The sequence below is a fragment of the Marmota marmota genome, unplaced genomic scaffold (assembly GCF_001458135.2).
Source record: "Marmota marmota marmota unplaced genomic scaffold, marMar, whole genome shotgun sequence".
Taxonomy (NCBI): Eukaryota; Metazoa; Chordata; class Mammalia; order Rodentia; family Sciuridae; genus Marmota; species Marmota marmota.
This window is the reverse complement of record NW_025999969.1, coordinates 4,443,834-4,456,429: the sequence shown is the minus strand read 5'-3', so window position 1 is coordinate 4,456,429 and position 12,596 is coordinate 4,443,834. Positions and strand designations below refer to the sequence as shown.

The 12,596-nt window shown below is 41.6% G+C and overlaps 1 protein-coding gene across 8 annotated transcripts in view; it reads right to left on the bottom strand.

Annotated features, from left to right (window-relative positions):
- Positions 1-12,596, bottom strand: part of LOC107154372 (LIM domain containing preferred translocation partner in lipoma) — a 608,084-nt gene that overhangs the window by 585,396 nt on the left and 10,092 nt on the right. For all 8 annotated transcript variants that reach the window (XM_015499986.2, XM_048804054.1, XM_048804052.1 and 5 more), the window contains exon 2: positions 7,192-7,307. The gene's annotated coding sequence lies outside the window, so the exon portion shown is untranslated. The remainder of the gene's footprint in view (positions 1-7,191; positions 7,308-12,596) is intronic.

Here is a 12,596-nt window from a genome sequence, read left to right as displayed (position 1 = left end):
GGGGGGGGAAGGTAAGAAAGGAGTGGAAGGAAAAGTAGAGAATATATCTCCATTCTCCATGTGGAAAAAAGCCTTGGCTATAAACGGATTACAGGAACACTTTCATTATGTAAAAGCCTATTTTGTTTTCATGTCATTCTTAGATGACATCATAGAGTGGCTATAGCTGTCTCATACCTTATTATAAATAAATCACTAGCTTCATCATAGAATGAGCCAAGGCCCCAGATTTAAAAGGAAAATATTAGATCATTTTTAATAACTGATATAATTCAAGCCAGTCTCCACTGAAGCAGGACGAGGTGATGTCATCCTCAAAAAGTCCAAGGAGAAACCAAGGAGGGTCAGAGCCGGGCAGATTCGGCAACATGCCACTACAGATGGAAAAGTCACTGGCAGCACCTGTGTAGGGCTGGACCCCTGGACAAGACTGTCTGACCACAGAAACCAACACACTCTTTTAGTGTGATGCCCAAAAGACCTCCAGGAAACAGTTTGTGAATATTTTATTTTTCTTTTACCCAGAGCTACTTTATTTCCAAATATCAGAAAACATGAACATCTTATGATGTTTGAATTTATGCCTTGGGAGTCATCGAGCTGAATTACAAATGTTAAGGCTTTTAGTTATTCAAGAAAACATGAAATCTGGGGTGAGTGATATGCAAATGATTCAAGTCTCTACTCAGCCAAGGGGACAGTGCAAAGCGGAGATACTGAGACAACCACCTGACACAGAAAAGAACAAAGGGTGATTTTCAGCAAAGTTAGTGACAGGCGACCAAGAAGATGGAAACCAGGGACATGCACCTTCTTCACATAAAGTCCCATGCTCAACAGGCACTCTATGTTTTGCTGCTTTGTGAGCACAAAAGACTGAGCTAGCCACTTTTTACCCTGTTTTTATATCTTAAAAAAAAAAAAAAAAAAAAAAAAAAAAAAAAACAGGTTCAAAAACTGATTAAGTGACTTAAGATTATGTAGCTAATATGCCGACTTCCGGCTCTAAGTGCTGTTCGTCATGATGCCTTCATTCAAAGATTCTATTTCTTACTAGACTTTCAGTGAAAATGAAATAATGGAGCTGGGCACAGTGACACATGCCTGTAATCCCAGCAGCTCAGGATGCTGAGGCAGGAGTATCAAAAGTTCAAAGTTGGCTTCAGCAACTTAGCAAGGCTCTAAGCAACTTAGCAAGACCCTGTCTCAAAATAAAATATAAAAAGGGCTATGGATATGGCTCAGTTGTTAAGCATTCCTGGGTTCAATCCCCAGTACGGAAGGAAGGAAGGAAGGAAGGAAAGAAGGAAGAAAAGAAACACTTTGAATGCACCAAAAATATAAAAACTATTTGGAGTTGAAAGGTGTCAGAGTAGTGAGTAGTATTGTATCTGGACAGTGAGATTTTTCATGACCAAAGTTGTGCTTTCATTTTGGCTGTAGGGCTACTAATAGCTTGACCATGATTTTTAAGTTTCCCATTTTTTTTTTTTTAAGAATATGAAGGTGGACTCTTAGGGAACCTGTCATCTTCCATAAAATGAATTCCTGAGCCTGGTTTTATAAAAAGACTATTTTGGTGGGGGGAAGAGACGGATGCCCTGGAAAAGAAACTTTCTGCAGACAGAAGGTATTGGCGGAGGTTTTATGTCTGATCCCGTCAGCCTCACAGCAATGCTGTATATCAGTTGTCTGTTCCTAATACAAATGTTATTCATAGTCGTGCAGACACACTGTCTGAGCCAAGTAACACTGATTTATGCAACTTTTCAGGACACAGCATGACCCAACAGGAGAAGCAGATCCCTGAAGTATAATGAAAGGGACATCAAGGCTCAAGATGGCATATTTTGACCTATTTTTCCCTAATCTATTTCTGGGACAGGAAAGGGAATGAGAAAGGAAGCAAACTCATGCCTAAAGGTTGGGCAGACTCATTCCGAAGCAATGTGGTGGGGTGGAAGGGGAAACACTGAGAGGGATCTGAGGAATACTCCCTTTGCTACCTACTGGCTCTGTGGTCCTGGAGAGTCCTCGCCTCTCCAACTCTTAGTGTCTCACCTATACAGCAAAGGGCTCAAGCAAAAACTTTCAAGTATCTCCACCAAACAACTCTAACTGCCAAAGAAAGTAAAAACATATTAGGTAGGGGAGAACAGCATTAATTGAAAACTTGTGTTTTCTCTCTGAAAAGTCATGCCCATTTTGTATTGTATAAATATATTTATATTATCATTTTTAAATGGAATTTTCCCCCACAAAAAGTGTTCAAGTAACATTGACCCACAGAGGTATGCTAAGTTTATTTAGTAGCTCCAGGTAACTTCTACTCTCACCTTACCACATCCCATGCAGAATGGATTATCTGGCAGGCAGCCCCTAAGACAGCCCCCTGTAACTCTACCTCTGGTCGTCATGCCCTTCTGCAACCTCTCCCCTTGGCTATGCACTGGGTGTAGTGAAACACTTGTAGCCAAGAGAACAAGGCAGAGAAAAATGTAGCCAAGATTAGGTTATAAAAGGTCTGTGGCTTGCAACTTCAGACTATTCTTGCTCATTAATGTAAGGGAAGCCAGCTATCATGTGAGTTGCCCTACAGACATGGCAAGGAACTGAAGCCCTTAATCCAACTATCTCCAGGGAACTAATCTTGCCAACAATCATATAAGTAAGCTTAGTAGTGAATGTTCCCTCATTTGAGCCTTAAAATGAGACTACAAGTCCAACAACACCTGGACAGCAACTGCCTGAGAAACCCTGAGGCACCCATCTAAGCTGCTCCCACATTCCTGACCTATAGAAACCATGAGTCAATAAATGTTCCTTGTTTCAAGGAGACATGTGTGGGCAAATTTTTTTTTTACACAACAATAGATAACTAATATAGCATCAAAGTTGGAAACATCTATTCTTGGGATCCTTTAATAGCTCCCTACGAACTCTACCATTTTTCATGAGACCCAAGTAGTAGATCATAAGAGATTCAATACCAGAAACTCTTAAAAGAAACCTTGTCCCTAAGAATGTAGACTGTGACATATACTCAGTCATACTCTTCCCATATGGACATGACCATGGATATAATTTCACTGCCTCAAAAAAGTCTGCAAGACACTTTCTATAGCAGCACATGGGTGGGCAACGAGCTAAAAATTGAAGCTCGCACAGAGGTGAGATGCTCCTGAACTTTCTAACCATTCTTTCATATCACCAACATGTTTTGAACCTATCCAGACCTAGTGGGCCAGTGGCAGTCCCACCCTGTCACGCACCTGAGCTTGAGCCACAAAGCTTCAGTTCTGAGATCAGATCCCTTCATCCTGGAAACCTTCCAAAGTATCCCCAATCCTTTCTACTCTCCCAGTCCTACATCGAGGCTTTGTGAGATCTGAAGCTATGACCCACTTCCATAGATCTTCCCAAGTTCCTAGCATATGGCCTAAAACGCATCTAGTGATTAATAAATGTGTGTTGTGACCAATATCCTCCTCATGTATATTACTTTCTTGTGAGTGTGTCTTTCTCCCCAACTACAAGAGTCTTAGGATCAGGGACTATACCTAATTCACCATGGTGTCCAAAAGATTTTGAACTTCACTACCCTCCAGACAAACCCTGAAATCAGGGCAGAAAACAAGCACATACTTTATGAACCACGGGTGGATATATGGCAGTAACTATGAAGGACCCTCCATCTACTTAGGTATCAGAGCCCTTCTGCCACATAGTAACCCAATGAGGGAGAACTTGAGAACCCTTCTAATCTCCTAGGGCCATTCCCAAAGTAGAATAGAGGTATTTGTACTGAAATATAAGAATATGGAAGAAACAAGGACAAAAAAAAGAGCTAGCTTTACTATTTACTTTCATGAATGGTGAACACACTTCCTGCAAAAAGTTAGTGAAGAGCCACAGATTTTTGGAGACTAGGTGGGTCACTGCTCAAACCCAGCGAGTCTTCTAATATAAATTTGGAAGCAAATAGAAAAAAAGCAATAAAATCTGGCTAAACAGATGGTCACAAATACCCAGAAACCACCTGACCAAGTATTTGTAGAGAGCCAAGACATTCACCTCTGTCGGAAGTGACCAATGTTTTGCTTCCGGCAGAAACTAATACCTGATACTTCTCAGGACCAAAGAGGAAATATTAAAACTGAAAGCCCTTGGCAACAGTCAACAGTTGTACTAGGGATCAACAGAGGGAAATAATTTCCTTCCTGACTCCCCCTGGGCCAGTCATGCCTGGAGCAGAAGGTTTGATTATCTAACCAAACGAATCAAGAGTCAAACAACTAGACATAGCTTCTCTGGGGTCTCAGCACTGTGCATCCTTGGTCTCTGGATCCACCTCCTTCAAGCTCCCACTGCCTTCAGGCAAAAACAAATGTGAAAGTCTTCACAATACATAATTATATTTCAACTTTAATTATCATTATCAAACAAGGCTCCAGATCTAGCTGCATTTCAAGACTGAGGATGAGTTAGTGCTCATCCAATCTTGAGGAAGACAGGGTATTGGTATTGGGTTGGGAGGTCAGGGTACAAGAGCATGTGACTATGCACCAGAAGCAGTGTTGGGTAGTTGACTTATCTTATTTTTCTTTACATTTAAGATGAATCTTTAAAGAAAAAACTGTGATAACATGTCACATCCAGACCACACTTCATCATTTAGTAGACAGTTGGGCATCTATGAACACACTTGCTCTATGAGAAGCATAGAAGGCAATGATTACTGAGAAGCAGGCAAGGCAATGATTACTGCCTCTGATTCTGAGACAGGGAAAATGAGAGCAGAGAGATTGTTCTTTACCCCATCCCACCAGTGTCTGCCCTTGTAGGTACTCAGACTTCCAAAGCCATAATGGTCCCCAAAGTCTCTTCCTGTTCAGTCATTTATTTCACTCACAAAACAAAGCAGTCCAGCCTCACTCGTGCAAACATTCCTATGACTGATCAACAGAGATTCAGCCAATACCTGGCAGAACACCCTCAGGGAAAGGGACATACTACCTGTGGATTTATTCCTTTTATCCATAAAGATGCATGTGCACCTGTTATGTACCAAGCACCCCACTCAACTACAAGGTGAACATGAAATTCTGCCCCTCCACTGCCTGGGTTCTTCAAGCCCATGGTCATGTGTACCCCAGTGTCCTGCCTTTTCATGGGATCATTCCTGCATTTGCTGGGACACCATTTCTGGTCCTCTCAGCATCCTCATGTAGAGCTCAGCAGGCTAATGTCCCTTTCAGAAGGTGAGCATGAACTACAACCTGATACGCTTTGGAGGGCCCTGAGATGGGTAAACAGGGATGCAGAATGTCCATGGTTGTCCACATACAACCTCTCCTCCTCTTAGTAGTACCTGGATATTCCTTGAGGAGCTGCTTGTTGTCCATTGTTTCGTGGCCACGAGGTTCAGGTAGGATTGTCTCAAAATTCAATTCATACTCTATTTCATACATGCCAATTTAAAAAGTCCCATCCGCTTGGCCTCAGTGACTGGTTCAGCACTCTACCATATTCTCACAGGATTACTGTAAAGAAGGCTCTCTTTCCCTCAGATAGGAAGGAGGATGCCAATGCTAAAGCAGGCAAATAACTCATGACCATGAGGTACAACATCCTGAGGATGAAGCCGACACACAAAAAAGCCAGCAGAACAATAATGCAGACAAACAGCAGCCCTGCTCAAGCTGAGCCTGAAGTCTACCTTAGCTCTGGATTGGGCAGTTTCCAGGTGTTCTAAGTTTGCAGGATCATCCATCTACCATATTCCCCTTAATATAGTCTGAAGCTGCACTGGCATTTTAGAAGACAAAAGGCCCAAAACTAGCTTACCAACCCAAAAAAAAACACCACCAAAAAGAAAAAAAAAAAACCCTCTGGGTCTTTTCTGGCTTGCTTCTGTTAAAGCAATCTCTCCTAGTCTGTCATTACACACTTGAGTTCTTTAAATCTAAGGGCCAGGCTTCATAAACATCACAATTTAATTTTAAACACTGAGAAAACTTAACAGGTGGAACAGCTAACACAGATTCCCATTTCATGCTTAAACCTATGCTAGCGGGACCATGTTTGAGATTTTAACAGATTACAATGTTAAAGAGTCCACGTCAAAGAGCTCCAGCCTTTTATGTTATGTAGATCAGCAGGCCCATGGAAAGTCAGTTGCACATTCATTAAAAAGACAGAGTGACAAAATGCCAACTACAAATTCAGCCACACTTTTAAATGAAGTTACATTTTATCAATCACAACAGCATCTGCTCTGTTTTGAAAAACTACACCACAAACATGGTGAAGCATATTATTTACGCACTATAATGCCAATGCTTGGGCACAGAGGGTTTGGCCCTCGACATGGAAACCACAGAACTAGAATCCTAAGCGGAAGCCTTAGCCAGAATTCCCCAACTATTTCCCTCAGCTTTCACCACAGCTCAGGTGATTGGTCGTCTTTGCCATGTTTGTTTATTTATTTATTTATTTTATTTTTTTTTTAAGAATGTGATGTTCTACTCTACCCACTAAACACAGATGTTCCAAGTTGCAAGGGAAAGATAACCTTACCTGGTGGCCCTTTTTCTTCCTCAGTGAGCACCAAGAGTCACAGTCAGGGCCATGGCAATGAAACTCCACAAGCTCATTGACATAAAAGCTCATCCCCTCTGCTAAGCAAAGCTAGCCTCCCCTACCTCAAAAAGTTGTGAAAGTAAAGTGAGGTCCCAAAAGAGCACACCTTACAAAGGAATAAAGGAATAAACAGAGACAGTAATATTGCTTTCTTTCCTCACATTTGCTCATATCGCTGTTGCCTGACATTTTCATTTTGGTCTCTCAATTTCAAGAACACTTCTTTTCATGCCAAAAGAGAAAGAAAAAAGCAATACAATTACTGGCAACCTAAAATCGCCACTACTCCAGATTTTCCTCCAAATTCTCCGCTTGCCACCTTCCAAGAGCTGAGTCTTGCCTTTGCTTTGCCACACATTTTATTAGCATTATTATATCTTGCCTGTTGCCAACAAAATCAATTTTTTTAACAGAAGGACATTTTGGTCTTCTCTGCTTCTGAATCCGAGTTACTGGTACCCAAGCTTTACATGAAAACCACTGAATTTTAAAATTCATTAAATCATGCACATTGAAAGAGAAATGTCTTGTTTTCTGTGTAGGACTTACCAACTGAGGAAAAAAAATCTTCCCTCCAATGAGTGCACAGTGGGAAAAGCACTGGACTGGGAATTGGCGGACTGGATTCTGGCTTCACTTCCAACTCCGAGTCTCCGTGTCCCCACCTGTGGAAAGTGAGAGGAGTGTTTACACATCCCCAGGGTGTTACTGCTTCTGAATTCCTCAGGTGTATGAAGCCTGATTGACCACAGCGACAAAACCAGGCTTGAAGTGCACAACTCTAGTGGCCTACCTCTACGCCTCCTAAACCAAGATCAGTTTCTAGCACTTTCCATTTTAGTATTTTCTCTCAGAATGTTGAAGAAAAAGAAGGGTGGTTCTTCAGCGTTCACATCTCAAGTCTCTTGGAAAAAGAGTTTCATCCCAATAATGGCAAAGAAAGACAGATCTATTAGACACATTTGAGACAAGAAAAAAATAACTGAAGTATGCCAAATAAAAAGAAATATGAGTTGGAAACAAATTTCTAACTCTGCAACCTCATGACATCTCTAAACTTCAGTCTTCTTGCCTGAAAAATGAGAGCCAGCGAGCCAAAGAGAGCTGGAAAATCTCAACACCTCTTAGTAAGTTCTCATTACAGGTTTTATTTCATTAAGAACTATTACTTCTTTTCTAAGAACTATGCAGTGTATATTCCAGCACACAAGTATTCCAGGGCAGGGGCCTGCTGTAAAACTTCTCCTTTGTGTTCAAAAGGGAAATTCAAATACTAGAAAATCTATCACCCCCATTCTATTGCTGTGATTGGAAACATTTACCCCCTCCTACAATTGCTTCATGTATATCATCTCATTCAGTCTTCAAATCCCTGTTATGTATTCAAAGTTGGGAAAGAGCTTAAAAATGGTACACCTCAACTCTTCCAACTACCAGGAAGAGAACCTAGGAGCCAGGGTAGGGTGGCCATTCAGAGCCCACCATGGGTGGCAGACGGTCTAGGGCTGGATCCACTGGATCTGGTTACTGCCCTTACTTTGAGAGACGACATGAATTAATCAGGCCTTTGATCATATGATGATCAAGTAAGTCTTGGAGCAAAACCAAGACTTATATACCCAGGCCTCTGAACACCTGCATCAACGTTCTCCCAGTACACACCAGGAGCAGAAAGAAATAAAAGAAGGAAAATGAAGTTTAATCAAGATGAGTTTAATCAATTTCCACTGCCTTATCTGCCCTGTTGATTTTCCTCAACACTGGTGGTCTTCAAGAACATCAGAAGTCTCAAGATTATTTCCACTGAGAGGCACAATTTCGAATTTGCTGGGGAGTGGATTTTTAGGAGGCCAAACTTAGTACAATCTCATAGAAAACAAAAAGACAATCCCCCATCTCCCAAGCCCCATGAAACCAAAGTTTCTTGCAGAGAGAGAATAAAATCAGAACAGTTTCTACAATAGCAGCAAAAGACACCCAACTTCCCAGATTTCTAAACTTCACAGAACGGAATAGCTCTCCACCCTTGGCCCATGGGAAGTCCCATTCACATACTCTACGCCTTCCCTCCATGTACCAACAAAAGCAGTCTCCCTTTTCCATAGTCAACTTCTTTTAATATTTTTTTTTCTTCTTTTCCATAAAGAGAACAAGCAACTTTGCTAAAGAACCGCTGTGAAATGATTGAAGTTCCCATGCAAACAAACCATTAGCAGAGTTCAAATGCAATTTAAATTACCAGTTGTTAAAGTGCTCCTCAATTTCGCGGTAAGTTTCCAAGGAGAATTACATGCTATATACTATTTAATTGGTTGTTTTCTATTTTTTAACATCCATTTATCCCCCCCACCCTTACATTTCAGAAGTGTCTATAAAAGCTTCCCTTTAAAAAATTATACATTGTTGAATAGATTAAATCTAAAGATTGAAAAGTATCAGAGAAACAGCTGCAGGATTATGCAGCTCCGCAGAAATTGATGGTTTTGACACCAGAAAACATGCAGAATTTTAAAATCTTAGGAATCACCTAGCAGGGCCCTCACTCTTTACAAATGAAGACACTGAGGTCCTGAAAGCGAAAGGAAGAGCTGGCCTCAAGTCCTCTCTCTAGTCAGTGTCAGATCCAAGATGCGACCCATGGCTACTAACTTCCAGCCCCCTGCCACCTCTTCCACATGGTGGCCCATAAATCACAGAAAATGGTAAGAAATAGTCAGTGAATTTCTTTTTCCACTATTTTTTTAAGAAAGTTGAAACCCTTTTTAAATATACTCTTGACCACTAAGGTGGAGATGGGCAATGGCAAATCTCTCTCCGAAAAAGGAGTAAAGACTGATGAATGAGTAGAGCCAAAGGAGCTCAGAGTAGACATGTCATGAGCAGAGAGACTTGGCAGGAAAAGTCAAGATGTTTATCCAGATTTATTAAGCAAGTGATGGGTCATGAGACTGTAGGTTTCCACTGCCTTATCTGCCCTGAATTAGTGGCTGCCCTGGAGGAAGAGGATAAAGGATCAACGAAGTAAAGGCAGGACTTGTCACATCTGTAAATATAAGGAGTTTCTAGAAGCCATCAGGAACACATTTTGAAGTTCAAGACTTTAATGCTGGACTTGCATAAATGATTTTTAACCTCTCAGAGCCCAAGCCTCTGCACTTGCAGTACAGGGCTCATAACATCTGCCAGTCTGAGGGCAGTGCCCATTTCCTACAATTTCATATTCCGCATGTCCAACACAGAGGCTGCACACAAGACACTGATTCATGCTCACCTCCTTCAAAGACTTCTACAATTTCTCAAAGCTTATGCTTCTGATTTATTTGTTCTCAAACTGAGTATTACAAGTCATTTATGTTCTATTAGACATCACGTGTCCCCTGAAAGTAAATTCATTTATGTTGTCATTTAAAACATAATATTATACACGAAGACAAACTTCTATCTTGGTATTTTCCTTCAAATGCAAACTTTTTGAAAACATTATTTAGAAATAGCTTCCAAATCCAGTTTTTGAAACACATACTCTAAAAATTTCAATTTCTCGATCAATATTTCATTTAAACTTTCAATCAACCCTTTGAGAAAACTTCCCCCAAATTGCACACTGATCGAAGTGAAGATCAGGGAGATAAGCACCTGTTCAAGGTTTGGGGGCTGGTTGGTAATAAAGCTGGAATCTGAACACAGGTCTTCAAAAAAAAAAAAAAATTCAAGCTCCATGACACAGGTTTTATTAATTGCAGTTACAAGTTATGATATGGACAGTTCTGAGGACAAAAACATATGCAAAAAAAAAAAACCCATTTTCACATTTCAAGATCTTTGGGATAAAAATATTGGCCACATTTTCCAAATAAGTAAAAGGTTTCACCTTAGAAGCATGCAAATCCACCCTGAATTCCACCTTGCTGTTATGTTCTTAAGCAAATTTAAAAGCTCAGAGACTTGGCACTAAGCAGACTTCTAGTATGTGGGAAACAGACTTGGGAAAGGTTAGGAATGAGCTAATATCAGTCCAATTCAAAAGCAGAATTCAAATGGCTGGGCTCATGATCAAATACATCATGGTTAGTAAGCCTACAGTGGGCCCCAAAACCCCTCTGGAGTAACTGCTAGCTGACATGATGGCAAGTTCCCTGCCCTCATCAGCAGATGTGTGCTAACACCGCCCGTCCTTGATTAAGCAGTGTGTGGACACAGCAGGTAGAGCTGCTGAGCTTGACAGGCTAGAGTTCTCCAAGCCCTCACAACATCACTGGGAATTGCTGGCCCACGAGACAGGATGAAAAGACAACAAAGGTACAAGTCCACCCCATGTCTTATTCAGGGTCTAGAAGTTCTTGGCAGATGATGGGACTTCTAAACTGAGACTGAACACTCAAGAGGATCTTCATATATGAAGAGGAAGAAAAAACAGGCTTAGGGGACACAATGTGCAAGAGCCTTGAGGAGGAGGAGTTCAGGGTGTTCCCAGGGACAGTGACTAATCTGGAGAGGCCAGTGGAAGAGGACTGAAGGGATGTGGCGGGGTGTGAGGCTGGAAAGGATGCTGTAGCCAGGACATGGAGGACTTCGTGTCCTGGGATAAAGCATTTGGACTGTGAGACTCCTCAGGAGCCACATTTTGGGAAATGATGTAAGAGAAGGTTAAATGGTAGAGTCATCACCTTAAGAAATAAACCCCCTTTCCTAGCCAGCCTCCAAGCAAAGCAAGGTGGGGTGTCTGGAGGGAGCTTCTGAAGGGATCACCTCCCCAGAAGGGAAGGTGGCTCCTAAAGCTGCCCCTAACCCACTCCGCCACTGATCCTGTCCGCTAAGTCTGGAACTCTCACACATAAACAAGTGGAAGACTCTAGAAAGAAATCAAATTTGTTTCAACTAAGACCACAACTGTGCTTTTGGGGATCTGCCAGCACTAGCCAGCTCAACTAAGGAAAAAGTCTAGGCCCGTCTCCCTCTATCTCCCAAAAAGTAGGAGCCAGCATCTGTACAACTTGTCCTGTATGTGTCTCAAGATCCAAATTAGAGAGCTCCTAGTAAAGCCTAGCACATGACTAGAACCCCCACCCAGCAGTGAGCCTATCCCAATGCCAACGGTTAGATTGTATGGAATCTCTGTTCTTTAAAGGTCCTGATAGCAGTTCCCATATGTCCAAGGCCCTAGGAAGACGCGATACTCTCCTTCCCTTAAGCAAGTCCCCATTTTGGAGAGAGGAGACAAAGTTGGAGAGGACAAATGCCAAGGAAGAACAGATAAAAAAGCAAATTCTCATAACACACTGTGACATGGGGTAATCCTTTATACACATTTGATGGCTGAAGAAATTCAGGTTCACATAAGTTAACTGACAGCTAGAAAACATCACCACAAGATCTAAATCTAGATCCCATATCCATATGCACCAGACATTTATACTCTATTGCCTCACAACTGTGGTGTGAGTTAGTAGAACAGGGAAATCACATTTAGTGCAAGGGACTGGATGGTGTGGGAGCAGATGGGGATTGGGCTGACTTTCTTCAGAAGACAGCATCTATGCAGAAGTCTATAGGAAGAGCCAGAGTTCTGCAGGTAGAGATGAGAGAGGTCATCTCAGACTAACAGAACATCTTGAGTTAAAGCGTGGAGGTAAGAAAATGTAGGGTATTCTCTAAGAGAGGCAGGGAATGTATCTGATGTAAGGATGAGTGAGCAGGGCCATCAATGAAGTCCATGGTGGACAGGTATTAGTGTTCAGTTATGAGAGGCTCTTAATACTAGGAACAGGGAATCTTTGCTGATGGTCATTAAATACTAGGGGAAAAAAATACATTTCAAAGTAGATCTGTGGCAATGGTCAGTTCTACTTGGGATCTCTGCTCCAGTGCTAGGGCTAAGAAAATAGCCTCACAGGACCCAGGTAAGGATCAGGAATAATGGGCCCTGGGTTTTTTTTTTTTTTTTTTTTTTTTTT